Below are 21,836 nucleotides of genomic sequence, written 5' to 3'. Positions count from 1 at the left end.
AATCTCAAGCCAAGGTGGATCAATGATCTTCACATAACACCAGATACACTAAAAATAATAGAAGAAGTATTTGGTATTTGGGAAGAGCTTCAAATATACTCACAGGGGAATCCTGAACAGAAAATAAAAATGTAAAGGACATGATGTTGGGAGGGATTGCTTGAAAAGGGTTGAAAACAGAAAGTACAGACCAACATATATATATATATATATATATATATATATACACATATATATGTGTATATATATTTATTTGTTTATTCTCAAGGAATAAATAAAATCCAAAATATATTTTAAAGTTTGTTGTCATGTTTTCAGTAATGAGGCAATATAACACTTCTTTGGGAAGGGAGCAACTATAAATTCTTCACAAGGGCATCAACCTGTACTAGTAATCAAACCCTTGAGTTGCTTTAATAGAGGTGCTTATAGCATCGGGAGAACTTTATCCTACCATGTACAATTCCAAAAGAATGTCAATAAATTGTTATTTGTGTCTGTCCCTGTATTGTAATATTTTAACCACTAAAATTATGTAAGAAGACAAATTCTACTAAACATCCTTTCCAATCTCACTTTATGATTTTCGTTCCTTGCAATTGGGTATGTAATTAAGCGTGTATCTATCTACTTATGTATCATCACTGTACATCCCTTCTTCTATGATCATTTTTTCTATATTATCTTTCAGTCTACCCATCATCTAACCCAATATGTTTCTAAAATATATACATATATGCATAGAAATATATAGATTTTTTCTCTATGTGTCTATGTGTCTATTTGTGTGAATGTTACATTGGTGCATTTCTGAAAATTCTTAATACTGTGCCTTGTAAGAAGTGATGAAAGTGAGTGTAACGCCATATGTTTCTAATCCTGTCTAAAGGATAAGGGTGGGAGGATTTTGACTTTTGATTGCCCTAGGATATATAATGGCACCTTCCCTTAAAAAAACTATATCTGCTCCCACTGCTGCAAACCTTCCCTAAAGAATAAGAGACAACTACATCTGCTCCCACTGCTGCAAGATTTAGGAAACATTGACAAAATGGTAGAGGAAAGAGTGTAAGAGGATGATGTGATTAATACATAAGGAGTTCTTTCTGACATGGTATAGCCCACTCACTGATGAACACACTACTGATGTAGATATTAACACAGGACTTCAGAAAATTGAACTTTATCGGTACTATCAACATTTCTTTATGGGTGTGAAAGAGGCCCCACCCCTTTCCTCTGGAGTTGGGGGCAGGCTATTGGCAGTTAACTGATATTGAGGAGAGACCAATGAGTCTAAGTCCCTCTCTGAGGAAATAATGTCAGTTAACTGTTTTCTCAACCCCCCCACTGAGGAAATACTGTCAGTTAATGGTTTCAGGGAAAGAGGATATCCTTTTTTTTTTAGTGGCGTAGCTAAAAAATGGATCTTGCTCCCCACCCCCAACCAAAAGTTGCCACGAAGTCCTTCTTAAACTCAGTGTCTCACACAAAAGTAGAAAGCCCAGAAGAAGAAAGGAGACCTGTTAGGAGGAGTTCAGCCAAAGGGCAGATGATGGGAAAAGCAGATTGGCTAAAGATTCTATAAATTTATGAACATGTTAAACGAAAGAAAGAGTAGAGAAATAAGTGGGTGAATGATGAATAGGTTTTACACCAATAGAGTCTAATCCTATACCTAAAGCAAAAAGAAATGATTAAAAACAGCTAGTTTTGACTGCTCCCAAACCCCGTGGGAGGGAGAACTCACCACCGGGACAGGTGGGCACTCCTGAGACTACAGAGGGGAAGAGACCACCAACACTGCCCAACCCTGCACACATCCCTGGCCCAAGAGGAAACTGTATACGCCCTCTGGGTTCCGTTGGATAAGGGCACAGGAGCAGCAAGTCCGCTGCGTCTGAGACACCGATGGAACCTGAAGGGACTGACTGGATAAACAGTTCTCTGCACCCAAATCCCGTGGGAGGGAGAGCTAAACCTTCAGAGAGGCAGACATGCCTGGGAAACTGGAAGAGACTACACTCTGCCCACATCTCTGACTCCAGAGGAAAACACCAAACGCCATCTGGAACCCTGGTGCATGGAAGCTCCCAGAAAGGGCGGCGAAGATCTTCCTGGTTGCTGCTCCCACTGAGAGCTCATAAGCAACACCCCACGAGCAAACATGAGCCTTGGGACCACAGGTAAGATCAACTTTTCTGCTGGAAGCGACCTGACTGGTGTCCTCAGGACACACAGAGGCAAAATTCCTTTAGGACCTGACACTTCTGGTTTTTAGCAGGAGTACCAACCTCGAGCTCCCTGCCTCCAGATTACTGCTCCAAAACCAAGTGGGAGAGAGAGCTCACTGTCAGGACAGGTGGGCACTCCTGAGACTGCAGAGCAGAAGAGACCACGAACACTGCCCACTCCTACCCACATCCCTGGCCCAAGAGGAAACTGTATACAGCCTCTGGGTTCCCTTGGATAAGGGCACAGGAGCAGCAAGTCCTCTGCATCTGAGACACCGCCGGAACCTGAAGGGACTGACCAGATAAACAGTTCTCTGCACCCAAATCCCGAGGGAGGGAGAGCTAAACCTTCAGAGAGGCAGACATGCCTGGGAAACCAGAAGAGACTACACTCTGCCCACATCTCTGACTCCAGAGGAAAACACCAAATGCCATCTGGAACCCTGGTGCACGGAAGCTCCCGGAAAGGGCAGCAAAGATCTTCCTGGTTGCTGCCCCCGCAGAGAGCTCATGAGCAACACCCCATGAGCAAACTTGAGCCTTGGGACCACAGGTAAGACAAACCTTCCTGCTCCAAGTGACCTGCCGGGTGAATTCAAGACACAGGCCCACAGGAACAGCTGAAGACCTGTAGATAGGAAAAACTACATGCCCGAAAGCAGAACACTCTGTTCCCATAACTGGCTGAAAGAAAACAGGAAAAGAAGTCTACAGCACTCCTGACACACAGGCTTATAGGACAGTCTAGCCACTGACAGAAATAGCAGAACAAAGTAACACTAGAGATAATCTGATGGCGAGAGGCAAGCACAGGAACCCAAGCAACAGAAACCAAGACTACATGGAATCATCGGAGCCCAATTCTCCCACTAAAGCAAACACGGAATATCCAAAAACACCAGAAAAGCAAGATATAGTTTCAAAATCATATTTGATCATGATGCTGGAGGACTTCAAGAAAGACATGAAGAACTCCCTTAGAGAAACACAGGAAAACATAACTAAACAAGTAGAAGCCTACAGAGAGGAATCACAAAAGTCCCTGAAAGAATTCCAGGAAAACACAATCAAAAAGTTAAAGGAATTAAAAATGGAAATAGAAGCAACCAAGAAAGAACACATGGAAAAAACCCTGGATATAGAAAACCAAAGGAAGAGACAAGGAGCTGTAGATACAAGCTTCACCAACAGAATACAAGAGATAGAAGAGAAAATCTCAGGAGCAGAAGATTCCATAGAAATCATTGACTCAACTGTCAAAGATAATGTAAAGTGGAAATAGCTACTGGTCCAAAACATACAGGAAATCCAGGACTCAATGAGAAGACCAAACCTAAGGATAATAAGTATAGAAGAGAGTGAAGACTCCCCGTTCAAAGGACCAGTGAATATCTTCAACAAAATCAGAAGAAAACTTCCCTAACCTAAAAAAAGAGATACCCATAAGGATACGAGAAGACTACAGAACTGCAAATAGATTGGACCAGAAAAGAAACACTTCCCAACACATAATAGTCAAAACATCAAATGCACAAAATAAAGAAAGAATATTAAAAGCAGTAAGGGAAAAAGGTCAAGTAAAATAAAAAGGCAGACCTATCAGAATCACACCAGAATTCTCACCAAATACTATGAAAGCCAGAAGATCCTGGACAGATGTCATACAGACCCTAAGGGAACACAAATGCCAGCCCAGGTTACTGTATCCCGCAAAACTCTCAATTAATATAGATGGAGAAATCAAGATATTCCATGACAAAACCAAATTTACACAATATCTTTCTACAAATCCAGCCCTACAAAGGATAATAAATGGCAAAGCCCAACATAAGGAGGCCAGATACACCCTAGAAAAAGCAAGAAACTAATTGTCTTGGCAACAAAACAAAGAGAAGAAAAGCACACAAACATAACCTCACATCCAAATATGAATATAACAGGAAGCAACAATCACTATTTCTTAATATCTCTCAACATCAGTGGCCTCAACTCCCCAATAAAAAGACATAGATTAACAAACTGGATATGCATTGAAGACCTTGCATTATGCTGCCTACAGGAAACATACCTCAGAGACAAAGACAGACACTACCTCAGAGTGAAAGGATGGAAAACAACTTTCCAAGCAAATGGTCGGAAAAAGCAAGCTGGAGTAGCCATTCTAAGATCAAATAAAATCCGTTCTCAACTAAAAGTCATCAAAAAAAAAAAAAGATAACGAAGGACACTTCATATTCCTCAAAGGAAAATTCCACCAAGATGAACTCTCAATCCTAAATATCTATGCCCCAAATACAAGGGTGCCTACATATATAAAAGAAACCTTACTAAAGCTCAAAACACACATTGTACCTCACACAATAATAGTAGGAGCTTTCAACACCCCACTCCATTAATGGACAGATCATGGAAACAGAAATTAAACAGAGACGTAGACAGACTAAGAGAAGTCATGAACCAAATGGACTTAACAGATATTTATAGAACATTCTATCCCAAAGCAAAAGGATATACCTTCTTCTCAGCTCCTCATGGTACTTCTCCCAAATTGATGATATAATTGGTAAAAAAAACGGGCCTCAACAGGTACAGAAAGATAGAAATAATCCAATGAGTGCTATCAGACCACCATGGCCTAAAGCTGGTCTTCAATAACAGTAAGGGAAGAACGCCCACATATACGTGGAAATTGAACAATGCTCTACTCAACGATAAACTGATCAAGGAAGAAATAAAGAAAGAAATTAAAGACTTCTTAGAATTTAATGAAAATGAAGGTACGACATACCCAAACTTATGGGACACAATGAAAGCTATGTTAAGAAGAAAAATCATAGCTCTAAGTGCATGCAGAAAGAAACAGGAGAGCACATAGGTCAGCAGCTTGACAGCACACCTAAAATCTCTGGAACAAAAAGAAGCAAATACACCCAGGAGGAGTAGAAGGCAGGAAATAATCAAACTCAGAGCTGAAATCAGCCAAGTAGAAACAAAAAGGACCATAGAAAGAATCAACAGAACCAAAAGTTGGTTCTTTGAGAAAATCAAGAAGATAGATAAACCCTTAGCCAGACTAACGAGAGGACACAGAGAGTGTGTCCAAATTAACAAAATCAGAAATGAAAAGGGAGACATAACTACAGATTCAGAGGAAATTCAAAAAATCATCAGATCTTACTATAAAAGCCTATATTCAACAAAACTCGAAAATCTGCAGGAAATAGATATTTTCCTAGACAGATACCAGGTACCGAAGTTAAATCAGGAACAGATAAAGCAGTTAAACAATCCCAAAACTACTAGGGAAATAGAAGCAGTCACTAAATGTCTCTCAAGCAAAAGGAGTCCAGGTCCAGAGGGGTTTAGTGCAGAATTCTATCAAACATTCATAGAAGACCTCAAACCAATACTATCCAAACTATTCCACAAAATTGAAATAGATGGAGCACTACCGAATTCCTTCTAAGAAGCCACAATTACTCTTATACCTAAACTACACAAAGACACAACAAAGAAAGAGAACTTCAGACCAATTTCCCTTATGAATATCAACACAAAAATACTCAATAAAATTCTGGCAAACTGAATCCAAGAGCACATCAAAACAATCATTCACCATGATAAAGTAGGCTTCATCCCAGGCTTGCAGGGATCGTTTAATATACAGAAAACCATCAACGTGATCCATTATATAAACAAACTGAAAGAACAAGACCACATGATCATTTCATTAGACGCTGAGAAAGCATTTGACAAAATTCAACACCCCTTCATGATAAAAGTCCTGGAAAGAATAGGAATTCAAGGCCCATAACTAAACATAGTAAAAGCTATATACAGCAAACCAGTTGCTAACATTAAACTAAATGGTGAGAAACTTGAAGCAATCCCACTAAAATCAGGGACTAAACAAGGCTACCCACCCTCTCCCTACTTATTTAATATAGTTCTTGAGGTTCTAGCCAGAGCAATCAGACAACAAAAGCAGATCAAGGGGATACAGTTTGGAAAAGAAGAATTCAAAATATCACTATTTGCAGATGATAGGATAGTATATATAAGTGATCCCAAAAGTTCCACCAGAGAACTACTAAAACTGATAAACTACTTCAGCAAAGTGGCTGGGTATAAAATTGACTCAAATAAATCAGTAGCCTTCCTCTACACAAAAGAGAAACAAGCTGAGAAAGAAATTAGGGAAATGACACCCTTCATAATAGACCCAAACAATATAAAGTATCTCAGTGTGACTTTAACCAAGCAAGTATAAGATCTCTACAATAAGAACTTCAAGACTCTGAAGAAAGAAATTGAAGAAGACCTCAGAAGATGGAAAGATCTCCCATGCTCATGGATTGGCAGGATTAATATAGTAAAAATGGCCATCTTACCAAAAGCGATCTACAGATTCAATGCAATCCCCATCCAAATACCAATCCAATTCTTCAAAGAGTTGGACAGAACAATTTGCAAATTCATCTGGAATAACAAAAAACCCAGGATAGCTAAAACTATCCTCAACAATAAAAGGACTTCAGGGGGAATCACTATCCCTGACCTCAAGCAGTATTACAGAGGAATTGTGATAAAAAATTGTATGGTATTTGTACAGAGACAGACAGATAGACCAGTGGAATAGAGTTGAAGACCCAGAAATGAACCCACACACGTATGGTCACTTATTTTTTGACAAAGGAGTTGAAACAATCCAATGGAAAAAAGATATCATTTTCAGCAAATAGTGCTGTTTCAACTGCATATCAACATGTAGAAGAATGCATATTGATCCATGCTTATCACCCTGTACAAAGCTTAAGCCCATATGGATCAAGGACCTCCACATCAAACCAGATACACTGAAAGTAATAAAAAAATTGGGGAAGCATCTCAAACACATGGGCACTGGAGAAAATTTCCTGAACAAAACGCCAATGGCTTATGCTCTAAGATCAAGAATCGACAAATGGGATCTCATAAAACTGCAAAGCTTCTGTAAGGCAAAGGACACTGTGGCTAGGTCAAAACGGCAACCAACAGATTGGGAAAAGATCTTTACCAATCCTACAACAGATAGAGGGCTTATATCCAAAATATACAAAGAACTCAAGAAGTTAGACCGCAGGGAGCCAAATAACCCTATTAAAAATGGGGTTCAGAACTAAACAAAGAATTCACAGCTGAGGAATGCCGAATGGCTGAGAAACACCTAGAGAAATGTTCAACATCTTTAGTCATAAGGGAAATGCAAATCAAAACAACCCTGAGATTTCAGCTCACACTGGTGAGAATGGCTAAGGTCAAAAACTCAGGTGACACTCAGGAACACTCCTCCATTGTTGGTGGGATTGCAGACTGGTACAACCATTCTGGAAATCAGTCTGGAGGTTCCTCAGAAAACTCCCCCCCCCTCAGACATTGAACTGCCTGAGGATCCAGCTATACCTCTCTTGGGCATATACCCAAAAAATGCCCCAACAAATAAAAAGACATGTGCTCCACTATATTCATAGCAGCCTTGTTTATAATAGCCAGAAGCTGGAAAGAACCCAGATGCCCTTCAGCAGAGGAATAGATACAGAAAATGTTGTACGTCTACACAATGGCATATTACTCAGCTATCGAAAACAATGCTTTTATGAAATTCATAGGCAAATGGTTGGAACTGGAAAATATCCTGAGTGAGGTAACCCAATCACAGAAAAACACACATGGTATGCACTCATTGATAAGTGGCTATTAGCCCAAATGCGTGAATTACCCTAGATGCATAGAACACATGAAACTCAAGACGGATGATCAAAATGTGAATGCTTCACTCCTTCTTTAAAAGGGGAACAAGAATACCCTTGGCAGGGAATAGAGAGGCAAAGATTAAAACAGACACAGAAGGAACACCCATTCAGACCCTGCCCCACTTGTGGCCCATGCATATACAGCCATCCAATTAGACAAGATGGATGAAGCAAAGCAGTGCAGGCCAACAGGAGCCAGATGTAGATCTCTCCTGAGAGACACAGCCAGAACACAGCAAATACAGAGGCGAATGCCAGCAGCAAACCACTGAACTGAGAATAGGACCCTCGTTGAAGGAATCAGAAAAAGGACTGGAAGAGCCTGAAGGGGCTCGAGATCCCTTATGAACAACAATGACAATCAACTACAGCTTCCAGAGACTAAGCCACTACCTAAAGACTATACCTGGACTGACCTTGGACTCTGACCTCATAGGTAGCAATGAATATCCTAATAAGATCACCAGTGGAAGGGGAAGCTCTTGTTCCTGCTAAGACTGAACCCCCAGTGAACTAGATTGTTTTGGGGATGGCGGCAATGGGGGGAGGATAGGGAGGGCAACACCCATAAAGAAGGGGAGGGGGTGGGGTTAGGGGGATGTTGGCCCAGAAACCAGGAAAGGGAATAACACTCGAAATGTAAATAAGAAATACTCAGGTTAATTAAAAAAAAAAAAGAACTCAAGAAGCTAACCTAAAAAAAAAACAGTTAAAATTGGTGCATAGAACTAAACAAAGAATTACCAACTGAGGAATTTCAAATGGCCTAAAAGTACTTAAAGAAATGTTCAGGGAAATGCAAATCAAAATGACCCTGAGAGTCCACCTTACGTTCCATCAGAAGAGCTAATATAAGAAAGTCAGGTTTCAGCATATGTTGGGAAGGATGTAGGGAAAGAGGAACACCCCATCATTGCTAGTGGACTGCCTAGTCTGGCCTTAGTGGTAGAAGAAGTACCTAATTCTCCAGAAATTTGAGGGAGGCCTGCTTGTGGGAAAGCATTCTCTCAGAGACAAAGGGTAGGAGGACTGGGATGGGGCAAAGTCTTGATTATAAAGAACTGATAATGACAGTGTTAATAAGTAGAACTACAACAAACTGATTAAATTAAATGCTAAAAAAGAAAAAATATCAGTAATAAAAACAGCTAAAATAGTATTACCTTATTACCCAAAACTTCATCCCTAGGAATTTGTCCCAGAAAAATGACAACTGATATTCACAAAAGAACTTGACACAGATGTTGGGCATAGAGGGAGATGCTTATAATCTCAGCTACTCTGGAGGAATGTCCAAGGATCAATGGCTATGTGAATGAATTAAAATGATGCTGTCTCAACATGAAAATGTGTTAAAGGTCTACAGAAAAGAGCTCAGTAGTAGAATTTTTACTCTCTGACTCCAAAATATAGTACCAAGTAACAAAAAGAAAAACTTATCCAGCAATGTTGAGTTTTAGTAGAGGATTTGTCTAAATGTATACCCCCCAAAAAATCTATCTGTGGAAACGAATTCAAGGTGTCATGTTTACTGTTCTGACTGCCTTCATGTCAATAAATTGTTATTTGTCTGTCTCTGTATTGTAACATTTTGACCACTAAAATTATGTAAGAAGACAAGTTCTACTAAACATCCTTTTCAATCTCACTCTATGACTTTCGTTCCTTGCAATTGGGTATATAATTATGCATGTATCTATCGACTTATGTATCATCACTGTAAATCCGCTCTATGATCCTTTTTTCTACATTATCTTTCAATCTACCTATCATCTAACCTAATGTTTCTAAAATATATACATATATGTATAGAAACATATGTAATATTTTCTCTATGTGTCTATATGTCTATTTGTATGAATGTTACATTGGTGCATTTCTGAAAATTCTTAATACTGTGCCTTGTAAGAAATGATGAAAGTGAGTATAATGACATATGTTTCTAATTGCCCTGAGATATATAATGATGCCTTCCCTAAAGAATAAGAGACAACTATATCTGCTCCCACTGCTACAAGATTTAGGGAACATTTACAAAATGATATATGAAAGAGTGTAAGAGGATGATGTGATTAACAAATAAGGAGTTCTTTCTGACATGGTATAGCCCACTCACTGATGATCACACTACTGATGTAGATATTAGCACAGGACTTCAGAAAATTGAACCTTCAACATTTCTTCATGGGTGTAAAAGAGGCCAATGTAGCCCCACCCCTTTCCTCTGGAGTTGGGGGCAGGCTATTGGCAGTTAACTGACATTGAGGAGAGACCAATGAGTCTAAGCCCCTCTCTGAGGAAATACTGTCAGTTAACTGTTTTCTCGACCCCCCACTGAGGAAATACTGTCAGTTAATGGTTTCAGGGATAGAGGATACGCTTTTCTTTAGTAGGGTAGCTAAAAAATGGATCTTGCTCCCCACCCCCAACCATAAGTTGCCAAGAAGTCCTTCCTTAAACTCAGTGACTCACACAAAAGTAGAAAGCCCAGAAGAAGAAAGGAGACCTGTTAGGAGGATTTCAGCCAAAGGGCAGATGATGGGAAAAACAGAATGGCTAAAGATTCTACAAATTTATGAACATGTTAAAAGAAAGAGTAGAGAAATAAGTGGGTGAATGATGAATAGGTTTTACACCAATAGAGTACAATCCTATACCTAAAGCAAAAAGAAATGATTAAAAAACAGCTAGTTTTATATGTAACTTGAATAAATATCAAGAGGTTTCTGAGAAGCGTGGGGAATTCTTTATGGACAAGCTAAGGAATGGTATAGAGATATCTTTCATCCATTTTCTCTTTTAAACTTTCTGTTCAAGTCCCAGGTCTGAAAAGGCACAATTGTTTTTGTTTGCCTGCTTGTTTGTTTTGTTTTATTTTTCTTGAATATTTTATGTATTTATATTTGAAATGTTATCCCCTTTGCCCCCATCCTATACCCTGTCCCCCTCCCCCTGCTTCTATGAGGATGCTACCACTCCCACCTACCCACTTCAACTTCAACACTCTCACAATCCCCTACACTGGGGAAACAGCTTTCTCAGGGCCAAGGGCTTTTCTTCCTATTGATGCTGGACGATGCTGAACTCTGCTACATATGCAGCTGGAGTCATGGGTTCTTCCATATGTACCCTTTGGTTGGTTGTTTAGTGCCTGGAAGCTCTGGTGGGATCTCTTTGGTTGATGTTGTTGTTCGTCCTATGGGATTGCAAAAAAAAGGTGTAGATATTTCTACCTGCTTTAGAAGCAGTACTGGTTGACAAACCACTCCTCACTGTCCTACTTCTCCCCCAAATCCAAAGAGGTAGGCTAAACTCGTGGTGCATTTGCAGGCTCCAGTCAAGATTACTGCCAGTTCATATACAGTGCATTTTGATGGTTTGAAATCGTTGGCCCTTCTGAGGGTCTTCGTACATGAGACAATAATGAGAATGGGAAAAAAAACACCACAAGAAAGAAAGGGTCCTAAAGTTGAGGTGCTGCCTAATTCAGGGCTGGAACTGTCACTCACATGTCAGTTGATATCGATGTAATAGCCTGAAATCATGAAGCAGCCCTAACCAGTGACATTTAGGAATACCTTGGGTTTTCCCTGTTGCCCTGTGAAATAATGTTTTAGGAGGACATTTGTGCTAACTCAATTTGGACCATTCATTGTCTGCCTATCAGGGGGTTCATCCTGCTCCCAACCTTCTAGAAACTGGTGTTCCTTCTCATCATCTTCCCAGTCTTCCCTCCCTCAATCTCTCTCATTCTATACCACTGAAGACTGAGAGTGACATATATATTTTCACATCTGATTGATTTTATTGTCACCATCATACAAATGAGTATGTGGTGAGACGTGGACTTGACACCCTGACTGTGTCTCAGCTCCCAGACCCAGTCACTGATGTTACTTAGGCCTTGGACCCCCTCAGCGTCTAGGAGTAGGAACAGTGGCAATGTTGGGGCATGGTGGAACTGCCTTCGCTGCCGCCCGGGCTGAGGGTTTGCGTTTTTTATCCATTCACATTTGAATGGCATATGCCCTAGTAGGTCGGCTTTGTTGACTTGGGCTCAGCTCTTCCTGAACTGTAGTACGGATGGGTCTCTGGAGCTTTGTCCTCCTTGATGGATGAAGAGATCGCTCCCCATTTCTTGTTACCTGAAAGAATTACATAGTAAAGTCACAGGGCACTGGTTTGGGAAAAAGGTAGAATGTGGCTGGGGACTCATGAGAAGGGGTAGAGGTAGATGAGAAGTTTACAGCAGATGTGAGAAAATCGTAGGGGAAGGAATGACTGCATTAGAGAGGGAATGAGCCTAGCTCGGGACATCTCACTTTGATATTTCTGCTACAAAATTGAGGGGAAGGATTTCTCTTCCGAAGTTTAGACCTACGTTTGACCTTCTTTTTCAGCTTTGATCTGTTTGCCGAACCTGCGGCTGCTTCAGCTCTAGGCCGGGTGGCTTTCTTAGCCGCCCCTGCCATACTGGTGGTATTCCAGGGACTTACCCCAGAGCTCTGTGCACCCTGCTTATCTACCCACTGAACAATGGGGGCCACACTCCTGAGCCATGATTGGTCAAAAAAGTGTGCCCTAGCCAATGACAGCTAAGGAGTTGCTAACACTTCACAATGCCCTACCTCTGACCACTTTGAGGTTGAAGGTCATCCAGAGCAGGCTGCCTGAGAATCTTAGATATGCCTTATTCATCAAAAAGTGTCACCTTCATACACTGGCAAGGGGCTCAATATACTAGAACTACCAAGACTGGTAGAGAATAGGAGGCTTTACTTAAAACCTCTGCAAGATAAATTTCTTAACCCTTCTTCTTATACTAAGTTAGACTGTGCCAAGCTTCTGTATAAGTTTGCTACTTCACATTCCTTCATTTAATCCCCAATCTGTGCTTTTTGCTCACACTGACTTTCCCTTAGTCTTCTTATTGTATTTTAGATATTATACCTAAACACTACTCAAAGTAATAGGACCCTATTACGAGTCCATTGATATGAGGATCACCTACACACAGTAACAGCAAAAAAAAAAAAAAATCAAAAAAGAAAACATGTGTCCTGACTCACAACAACTGCAAAATTATATATATATATATATATATATATATATATATATATATATATATATATATTTCCATATCAACATCACCTCAAACAATTTGGCCTCTTAGACTACCTTATTTTTTAAATTCCTAGCTGAAAATAGATTTTTTTCTACTAGCACTGTCACTTAGTCACAGAAAGAGGAGTGAACTGCCCACTGTTGAAGGTTACATGTTAATTTGCTTGCATTATTGAATCTGTCACCCTACTTTTTATTTTATGAGATTGTGTTCTTCACATTTTATTCTATTTTTCTGTTGACTAACACTATTTGTCTTCCTATTGGGTGGCCTTGGATAATATACCTTGAATTATATCCTTATATTTTTGTTTTTGTATAATATGTACTCAACTTTATCACAACCTACTGTGAAAGGCTGTGCTCTGCTCTTTCTAGTTTACTGCTCTAATAGTGCAAGATACTTCATGGGAACAGACACCACCTTTAGCATTCTATTTTCCTCTTCGGTTAAGGGAGACCTATGTTTGTTCTATATTCCATGCCACAAATATCGATTTCCATTCATTGTTATTTATGTCCCATTTGAATTTCTAAATATACACATATGGCCAGGTAGAGACCGGCTTGATCTCAGATTATTAATAATTATCTCATTTCAGGTTCCTGTAACAGTTCTATTCTATACATTGTGTTCTTTCTATAACACAGATATTTCTTACCGTTATTAAGGATACAGCTGATATTAGAGTGCTAGCAAGTACCAGTTATGATGAACACCTTCTTCCTGGTTATGCCTTAATCTAGTCTTCTTGGTTGAGCTATTCAGAGACTTTTCATGAGCTAAATTTCTGCATCCTTCTGCTTCAAGAGGGCATCATGGATTGGAGACAAAATTAATTTTTAGGTTCATGTTCTCCCTTCATTCTTTGATGCCAGCTCTGCTGAACTGGGAGCTGAGCTGACGTTTTTACAAAGCAAAATAAAGTTACATGAATCTTACCTCCACTAACCACTCCCTGGGTTTCTCAAGACCCAGAAGGAATCTCTTCTACTACAATCAAGGTGGCCCATTTTGTTTGTGTATCCTCTTATCAAAGAAGGTAAATAGTGCAGCCAGGGCAACGGGGAAGCACATCTTTAATCCGAGCACAAAGGAGGCAGAAGCAAATAGATCTATGCAAGTTCTAGGACAGCCTTCTCTACAAAACAAGTTCCAGGATAGCCAGGTCTACAAGAGAAAGCTTGTCTCAAAAAAAATCCAAAAGCAGAAAAATAATCTTAGTAGTGACTTATTCTTGCACTCCCTTGTCTTAGAGGGTTATTGGATACATACAGAATTATCAGAAGCCAACATGAGATTAATCATAGACTGATAACTGAAAACAGTTTAAATATTGTTACACAAGTGTTTTAACAGATAATTACAAATTTGTCATAAAATTCAACAAAAATATATTATTAATTAGAAATTATAAAACTGCAAAAAGTAAAGGAAAATAGCTTGAGTGACTTCACACAGGGTAAAGGAAACAAATGGTCAATGTATTTGAGGAAACTTGTGCATATTTCATCTAATTTGAACAGGGAGACTATGAGCTTTAAGGAAATAAATCAACTTATGTGTTAATAAAAAAATACTTGACTTTCTAGTTGCAAGTGTTAGAATGAAATAAGAGTCAGTGAAACTAGTGTTTTAGTTTGTCACTGCTGCTGCTGCTGCTGCTGCTGCTGTTTCTGCTTCTATGAACCCCATGGCCAACTCAACTCATAAAAAAGGAGTTTATTTAAGGTTTACTGACCTACAGATTTAGAGTCCACAATGTCAGGAGCTGCTTCTATTTCTTTAGGGGTTATGGGACGGTTTAGATGGTTTATCTGATCCTGATACCTGATATCTTTATAGAAAATTGATCATTTCCTCCACAGTCACACCTCTTAATACTTCCTAACAGTCTACCAACTGAAAAAAAAATCATGTACATGATGCTATGGGGTAGGAGTGGGGGTGGAGGGAGGATCCTCATTCAAACCACCCATCTTATTCAGTGGTCTATTGCTGTGAAAAGACGTCATGAACAAGACAACTCTTATGAGGTAATGGCATGTTACAATTGTTGGAAGAATATGAAAGGCTTTGTCAAGTTGGAATAGAAAATACTTTGGCTGCTTTAAGTAGGATTTATTGGATCCTTCTAGTAGAAGAATGGAACAATGTTGAGGGCACAACTCAAGAAATTTGAGAGGAGATGAATATTATTAGTAAGTGGCCTAGAAACTCTTCTTATTTTATTTTAGCAAAAAACATGGCTGTTTTCTGTACTTGTCCTAAAATTACCTTGAAAGCTAAATGGAAAAGTTTTAGATTAGTGGTATTGGCTGAGAAGAATTCAAAACTGCCTATTACTGACTGCTTCCTTGTTATTAGTGGTCAATATCATGCAAATATATAATGAAATGTTGCAAGCTGAACAAATAACAATACAAAAATACAGAGTTTAAGGGTAAAATAGCACCAGGAAATGTAATGTAGAGGCAAGTCCAGTGTTTATAAAGATAAAAGGTTTAAAGATCAGTCTGATAACTAAATGGAATAAAAGTAGCAAGATTTCATCTCATACTCAGGGCAAGACCCCATTCACCTAAGCACCCAACTTGTGAACATGAATTAAAGGAAAGTGAAGGAAACCCATCAAAACCAGAAAACTGATGGAAGTGTGTGAGAATGGGGAGCTAAATTCCAGACCCAGCTTCTGCTAAGTATTTCTGGCTTTGAGTAAAAAACACAAGTAAGAGAAGATAGAATCTCCCTAAGTGAAGTCACTGAGGCCAGGCATTTATCAAGGGGCGTTCCTGCATGGAGGGACAGAGAAGCTAATGTGTGAAACAGTGAATGTAAAACCTGGATTGCCTTAGAGACTCCAGGATGTTGGAACTGCTGTAGCCATGGGATACCTACCAAGGGTAACTGTAGACCAGGTATGAAACCATCCTAAGGAAATGAAGTGTGCTGCAGTCAACAACACTGAAAGAAGTTGAAGATCTGAAGACCACTTTGATATCGGAAATAAGGATGCTGAATTTGGAGTTAGCTGTGCTAGGTTTTGTTTTGTTTTGGTTTTTGCTCTTTGTTTGTTTTGTTTTCTTGCTTTAGGCCAGTATTTCTTCACTATGCTTCCTTTACTCCATTTTGTAATAGTGATACAAATTTCATACCATAGCATATTAGAAGCATGTGATCTGCTTTTTCATTTTTATTTTATAGGAGGTTACAGGAAGAGATTGCATGAGTCTCAGAAAAGACTGAGATTTTAAGAGTCTTGAGACTGTGAAAAACTGTGGGGACTTTTGAAGTTGGACTAAATGCATTTTGCATTATAGTGTGGCTAAGAATCTATGGGGGTTAGGATGCAGATTATGGTGGTTTGAATAAGAATGACCCTCATAGGCTCATATATTTAAATACTTAGTCATAAGGGAGTGCTATTATTTGAAAGATTAAAAGGATTAGGAGGTGTGGCCTTGTGGGAGTGTGTCAATGGTGGTGGGATTTGAAGTTTCAAAATCTCATGCCAAGCCCAAAATATTTCTCTTGGCCTACAAAGCAGGATGTAGTGCTCAGCTTCAGAACCCGCCTGCAAGCTGCCATGCTACCTGTCATGATGATAATGTACTAAACCTCTAAAATTATAAGCAAGCCTCCAAATAGATATTTGTTTTATAAGAGTTGCCTTGGTTACCATGTTTCTTCACAGCAATAAATCAGTGACTAAAATAACACCACAATCTGCTTGTCCTGGAATGATCTACAGAAACTAGAATGACCTAGAACTCATAGTTCTATGTCTGCATCTGCTCCCTAAGTAATAAGATTAAAAGCATGTAACACAATATCTAGAATTATATTTCTTTTAAAAATTTGAAGGATGGTATTTCTGGAGGACTCTTTGGATATGTGTCTATATGACCCAGACTAGAAGACTTACTTCTGTAGGCATATGTAGCCATAATCCAGAGTTACTGACCCTAGGTAGTAGTTATTTTACATCATTTTAGATATTTATGTTATAATTGATTCAAATTGTAGTGGTTAGGATAAGAAATATCACTTGGATGCCAGTTAGTGGTACAGTTTGTGAAAGTTTAGGAAATGGCCCTACTGGGGAAAGTCTATGACAGGTAGCAGGATTTGAGATATTATGCAGTTTGCTCTCTCTGCCTCATGCTTATGATTCAAGAAATGCGCTGTTAACCCATTGTTCCAGCTGCCTAGCTTGTTTTTTACTGCCATGCTTCCCTGTCATCATGGCCCCTCTAGAACTATATGCCAAAACAATCTACTTCTTTCATCAGCTTCCTTGGCCATTGTGTTTTATCACAACAGAAATTTAACCAATACAGAAGTTATTACCAGAGCAGAAGTTTATGCTGTGAAGAACTTGACCATGTTGAATTTTGGAGAAATATGGGAGGTTTTGGAACTTGTACGCAGAGTTTAATGGTTACTCTTACTAGGAACTAAAAGGACAGTAGTGTTGAGAACAGTGCCCAGATCAAGAGGTTTCAGAAAGGAACAATAATAGCATCAGAGCTAGAGTCTGTTCTTGGGAACTTTTTTCGGTTAAGAATGTGAATGTTGGCCACACCTCTATGTACCCAGATCACACAGGAAGAGATCTGTTCTCCCAATAGTGCTGACACACCTGAAAAAACAGGTGAGACCACCAGTTTTGCTCACATTTTTGGCTCAGGAGCAACCCCCACAGAGCCCTCTGGACACAGGTACTGAGGATCAGTCTCAGACAGGATCCTTCTTGTTTTAGTCTATGCCATGAGCTTGACCTGCATGAGTCAGGGCTCTCTGTACCCAGATCCACTTGGGAGAAAACTGGTGTCCAAGGAGTGCTTATACACCTGAGAATACTGTTACGACCACCATTTCTGCTGTGAGGGACCATCCCGAGCCCTCAGGACACAGGAACCAAGGATTAACCTGGGATAGGATCCTTCTGCTTTCTATCTGCACCCTGAGCTGACACTGTGACACAGTTCTCTGAACCCAGATCACTTGGAGAAAGACGTGGTCTCCCAGTAGTGCTAACACACAGGCATACAGGAGGGTCAAGCCACTGTCAGAGACAGCAAGACCAGCTAACACCGGAGAAAAGCAAATGACAAGAGACAAGGGCAAGAATCTAAGCAACAGAAAGCAAGGCAACTTGGCATCTTCAAAACACAGTTCCACCACCACAGTAAGCCCTACATGCCTCAAAACACCAGAAAAGCAAGTTTTGATTTAATATCACAACTCATGATGAAGGTAGAGGTTTAGTTCATTGCCATTATGGCAGGAAGCATGACAGCCTGCAGTAAGATGTGGAGCTGTGGAAGTAGCCAAGAGTTCTACATCTGAATAATCAGGAATCAGGGAGAGAAAGACGCTAGGCTTAAATTGTTATACTGACATGAAGAGAATGTAAATGGCAGCCCAGGCTATTATATCCAGCAAAACTTTCAACTAACATAGATGGAGAAACCAAGATATTCCAAGACAAAAACAAATTTACCTAATATCTTTCCAGAAATCCAAACCAACAAAGGATAATAGTTGGGAAATTACAACACAAAGAGGGAAAACTACACCCTAGAAAAAGCAAGAAAGTAATTTTCTTGCACAAACCAAAGAGAGAAGAGCCATACAAATATAATTCTACCTCTAACAACAAAAATAACAGGAAAAAACAAGCACTATTCCTTCATGTCACTTAACATCAATTGACTAAATTACCCAATAAAAAGACATAGACTAACATACTGGATACAGAAAGAGAATGTGACATTTGGCTGCAGGAAGGAAACACACCTAAGTGACAGAGACAAACACTATCTCAGAGTAAAAGGCTGGAAAACAATTTTCCAAGCAAATGGCCCCAAGAAACAAGCTGAAGTAGCTGTTCTAATGTCAAATAAATCAATTTCAACCAAAAGTTATCAAAAAGGATAAGGAAGGACAATTCATATTCATCAAAGAAAAAAATTCTACCAAAATGAACTCTTAATATTGAACATCTATGCTCCAAATGCAAGGGTACCCACCTTCATAAATGAAACTTTACTGAATCTCAAATCACACATTGTACCTCATACAATAATTGTGGGAGACTTCAATATCCCACAGTTAGCAACGGACAGATCATAGATACAGAAACTAAACAGAGAGATAGAGAAAATTACAGAAGTTTTGAACCAAATGGATTTAACAGATATCTATAGAACATTTTATCCTCAAACAAAAGAATATACCTTTTTTCAGCAACTAATGGTACTTTCTCCAAAATTAACCATATAATTGGTCACAAAACAAGCCTCAATAGATACAAGAAGATTGAAATAATGCCACACATACTAGCACATCAGCATGGACTAAGGCTGGTCTTCAATAACAACATGGAGGGCAAAAATCCAACATAAGCATGGAAATTAAATAATTCTCTACTCAATGATAACTTCGTCAAGCAAGAAATGAAGAAATTAAAGACTTTTTAGAATTTAATGAAAATTAAAGCACAACATATGCAATCTTATGGGACACAAGGAAAGCATTGCTAAGAGGAAAGCTCATTGCTCTGAGTGCCTCAAAAAAAGTGGAGAGAGCATACATTAGTAGCTTGGCAGCATATCTAAAAGCTCTAGAAAAAGGAGAAGAACCAAATATACCCAAGAGGAGTAGAAGGCAGGAAATAATCAAACTCAGGGCTAAAATCAACCAAGTAGAAATAAAAAGGACTATATGAACAATCAACAAAACAGGAGCTGGTTCTTTGAGAAAATCAACAAGATAGATAAACCCTTAGTTAGAATGATGAGAGATCACAGAGACAGTATCCACATTAACAAAATCAGAAAGGAAATGGAAGACATGAAAAGAGAAACTGAGGAAATACAAAAACTTATCAGATCCTACTACAAAATTCTGTACTCAACAAAACTGGAAAATCTGGAAGAAATAGACAATTTTCCAGATAGATATCAGCTGCCAAAGTGAAATCAGGGGCAGATGAACCATCCAAACATTCTCATAACCTCTAATGAAATAAAAGCAGTCATTAAAGTCTCACAACCAAAGAAAGCCCAGGACCAGATGGGTTTAGTGCAGAATTCTATCAGACCTTCATAGAAGACCTCATACCAATACTATCCAAACTATTTCACAAAATAGAAACTGAAGGAACATTACCCAATTCATTCTATGAAGCCACAATTATATTTGTACCTGAACCACACAAAAACCCAACAAAGAAAAAGAGCTTCAGACCAATTTCCCTTATGAATATCAAAGCAAAAATATTCAATAAAATTCTCACAAACCAAATCCAAGGACATATCAAAATGATCATCCATCATATTCAAGTAGGCTTCATCCTAGGGATGCAGGGACAGTTCAATAGGAGGAAATCCATCAATTTAATCCACTATATAAGCAAACTCAAAGAAAAAAAACACATGATTATTTCATTAGATGCTGAGAAAGAATTTGACAAAATTGAACATCCCTTCATATTAAGTCTTGCAAAGATCAGGAATTCAACACCCATACCTAAACACAGTAAAAGCAACATACACCAAAACAGTAGCCAACATCAAACTTAATGGAGAAAAATTTGAAGCTATCCTTCTAAAATTAGGGACTAGAAAATGCTGCCCACTCTCTCCTTACCTATTCAATATAGTACTCAAAGTCCAGCAGAGCAACTAGATAACTAAAAGAGGTCAAAGAGATACAAATTTGAAAGGAAGAAGTAAAAATATCACTATTTGTAGATGATATAGTATATTTAAGTGACCCTAAAAATTCCACTACTGAACTCCTAAACCTTATAGACAACTTCAGCAAATTGGCTGGATACAAAATTAACTCAAACAAATCAGTAGCCTTCCTCTATTCAAAGGATAAACAGACTGAGAAAGAAATTAAGGAAATGATACCCTTCACAATATTCCAAATAACATAACTAACTCAGTTTGACTCTAACCAAGCAAGTGAAAGATCTATTTGACAAGAACTTCAAGTCTCTGAAGAAAGAAACTAAAAAAAGAACTCAGAAGATGGAAAGACCTCCCATGCTCATGGATTGGCAGGATTAATATAGTAAAGATGGTCATTGTGCCAAAAGCAATCTACAGATTCAATGCAATCCCCATCAAAATTCCAACTCCATTATGTTCATAGCAACATTATTTGAAATCCCAGAAGCTGGAAAAGACTCAGATGCCCTGAACAGAGTAATGGATACAGAAAACGTGGTACATCTACACAATACAGTACTACTCAGCTATCAAAACAATGACATCATGAAATTCATAGACAAATGGATGGAACTAGAAAGTGTCATCCTGGGGTTGGGGATTTAGCTCAGTGGTAGAGCGCTTGCCTAGGAAGCGCAAGGCCCTGGGTTCGGTCCCCAGCTCCGGAAAAAAAAAAAAAGAAAGTGTCATCCTGAGTGAGGTAACCCAAAGAAAAAAAACATGGTTTGCTCTCACTGATAAGTGGATATTAGCCCAAAATCTCGAATTATCCACAGACCATATGAAAGTCAAGAAGAAGGACAAAGTGTGGATGCCTCTTAAAAAGGGGACCAAAAATATTCATAGGAGGGGATATGGAGACAGAGTTTGGAGCAAAGACTGAAGGAATGGTCATTCAGAACCTTCCCAACCTGGGAATCCAGGCCATATACATACAATC

The 21,836-nt window shown here is 39.0% G+C and overlaps 1 long non-coding RNA gene across 1 annotated transcript; it reads right to left on the bottom strand.

Moving 5' to 3' along the window:
- Positions 1–11,809: 11,809 nt before the first annotated feature.
- Positions 11,810–12,505, bottom strand: LOC147998184 (uncharacterized). Its single transcript, XR_015647060.1, has 2 exons — positions 12,408–12,505; positions 11,810–12,171 (listed from the first exon to the last, which is right to left on the bottom strand). It is a non-coding gene; the product is annotated as an uncharacterized LOC147998184 (long non-coding RNA).
- Positions 12,506–21,836: the final 9,331 nt, after the last annotated feature.

The sequence above is a fragment of the Rattus norvegicus genome, chromosome X, assembly GCF_021556685.1.
Source record: "Rattus norvegicus strain SHRSP/BbbUtx chromosome X, alternate assembly SHRSP_T2T, whole genome shotgun sequence".
In the NCBI taxonomy this organism is placed as follows: domain Eukaryota; kingdom Metazoa; phylum Chordata; class Mammalia; order Rodentia; family Muridae; genus Rattus; species Rattus norvegicus.
This window is presented reverse-complemented; position numbering and strand designations above follow the sequence as displayed.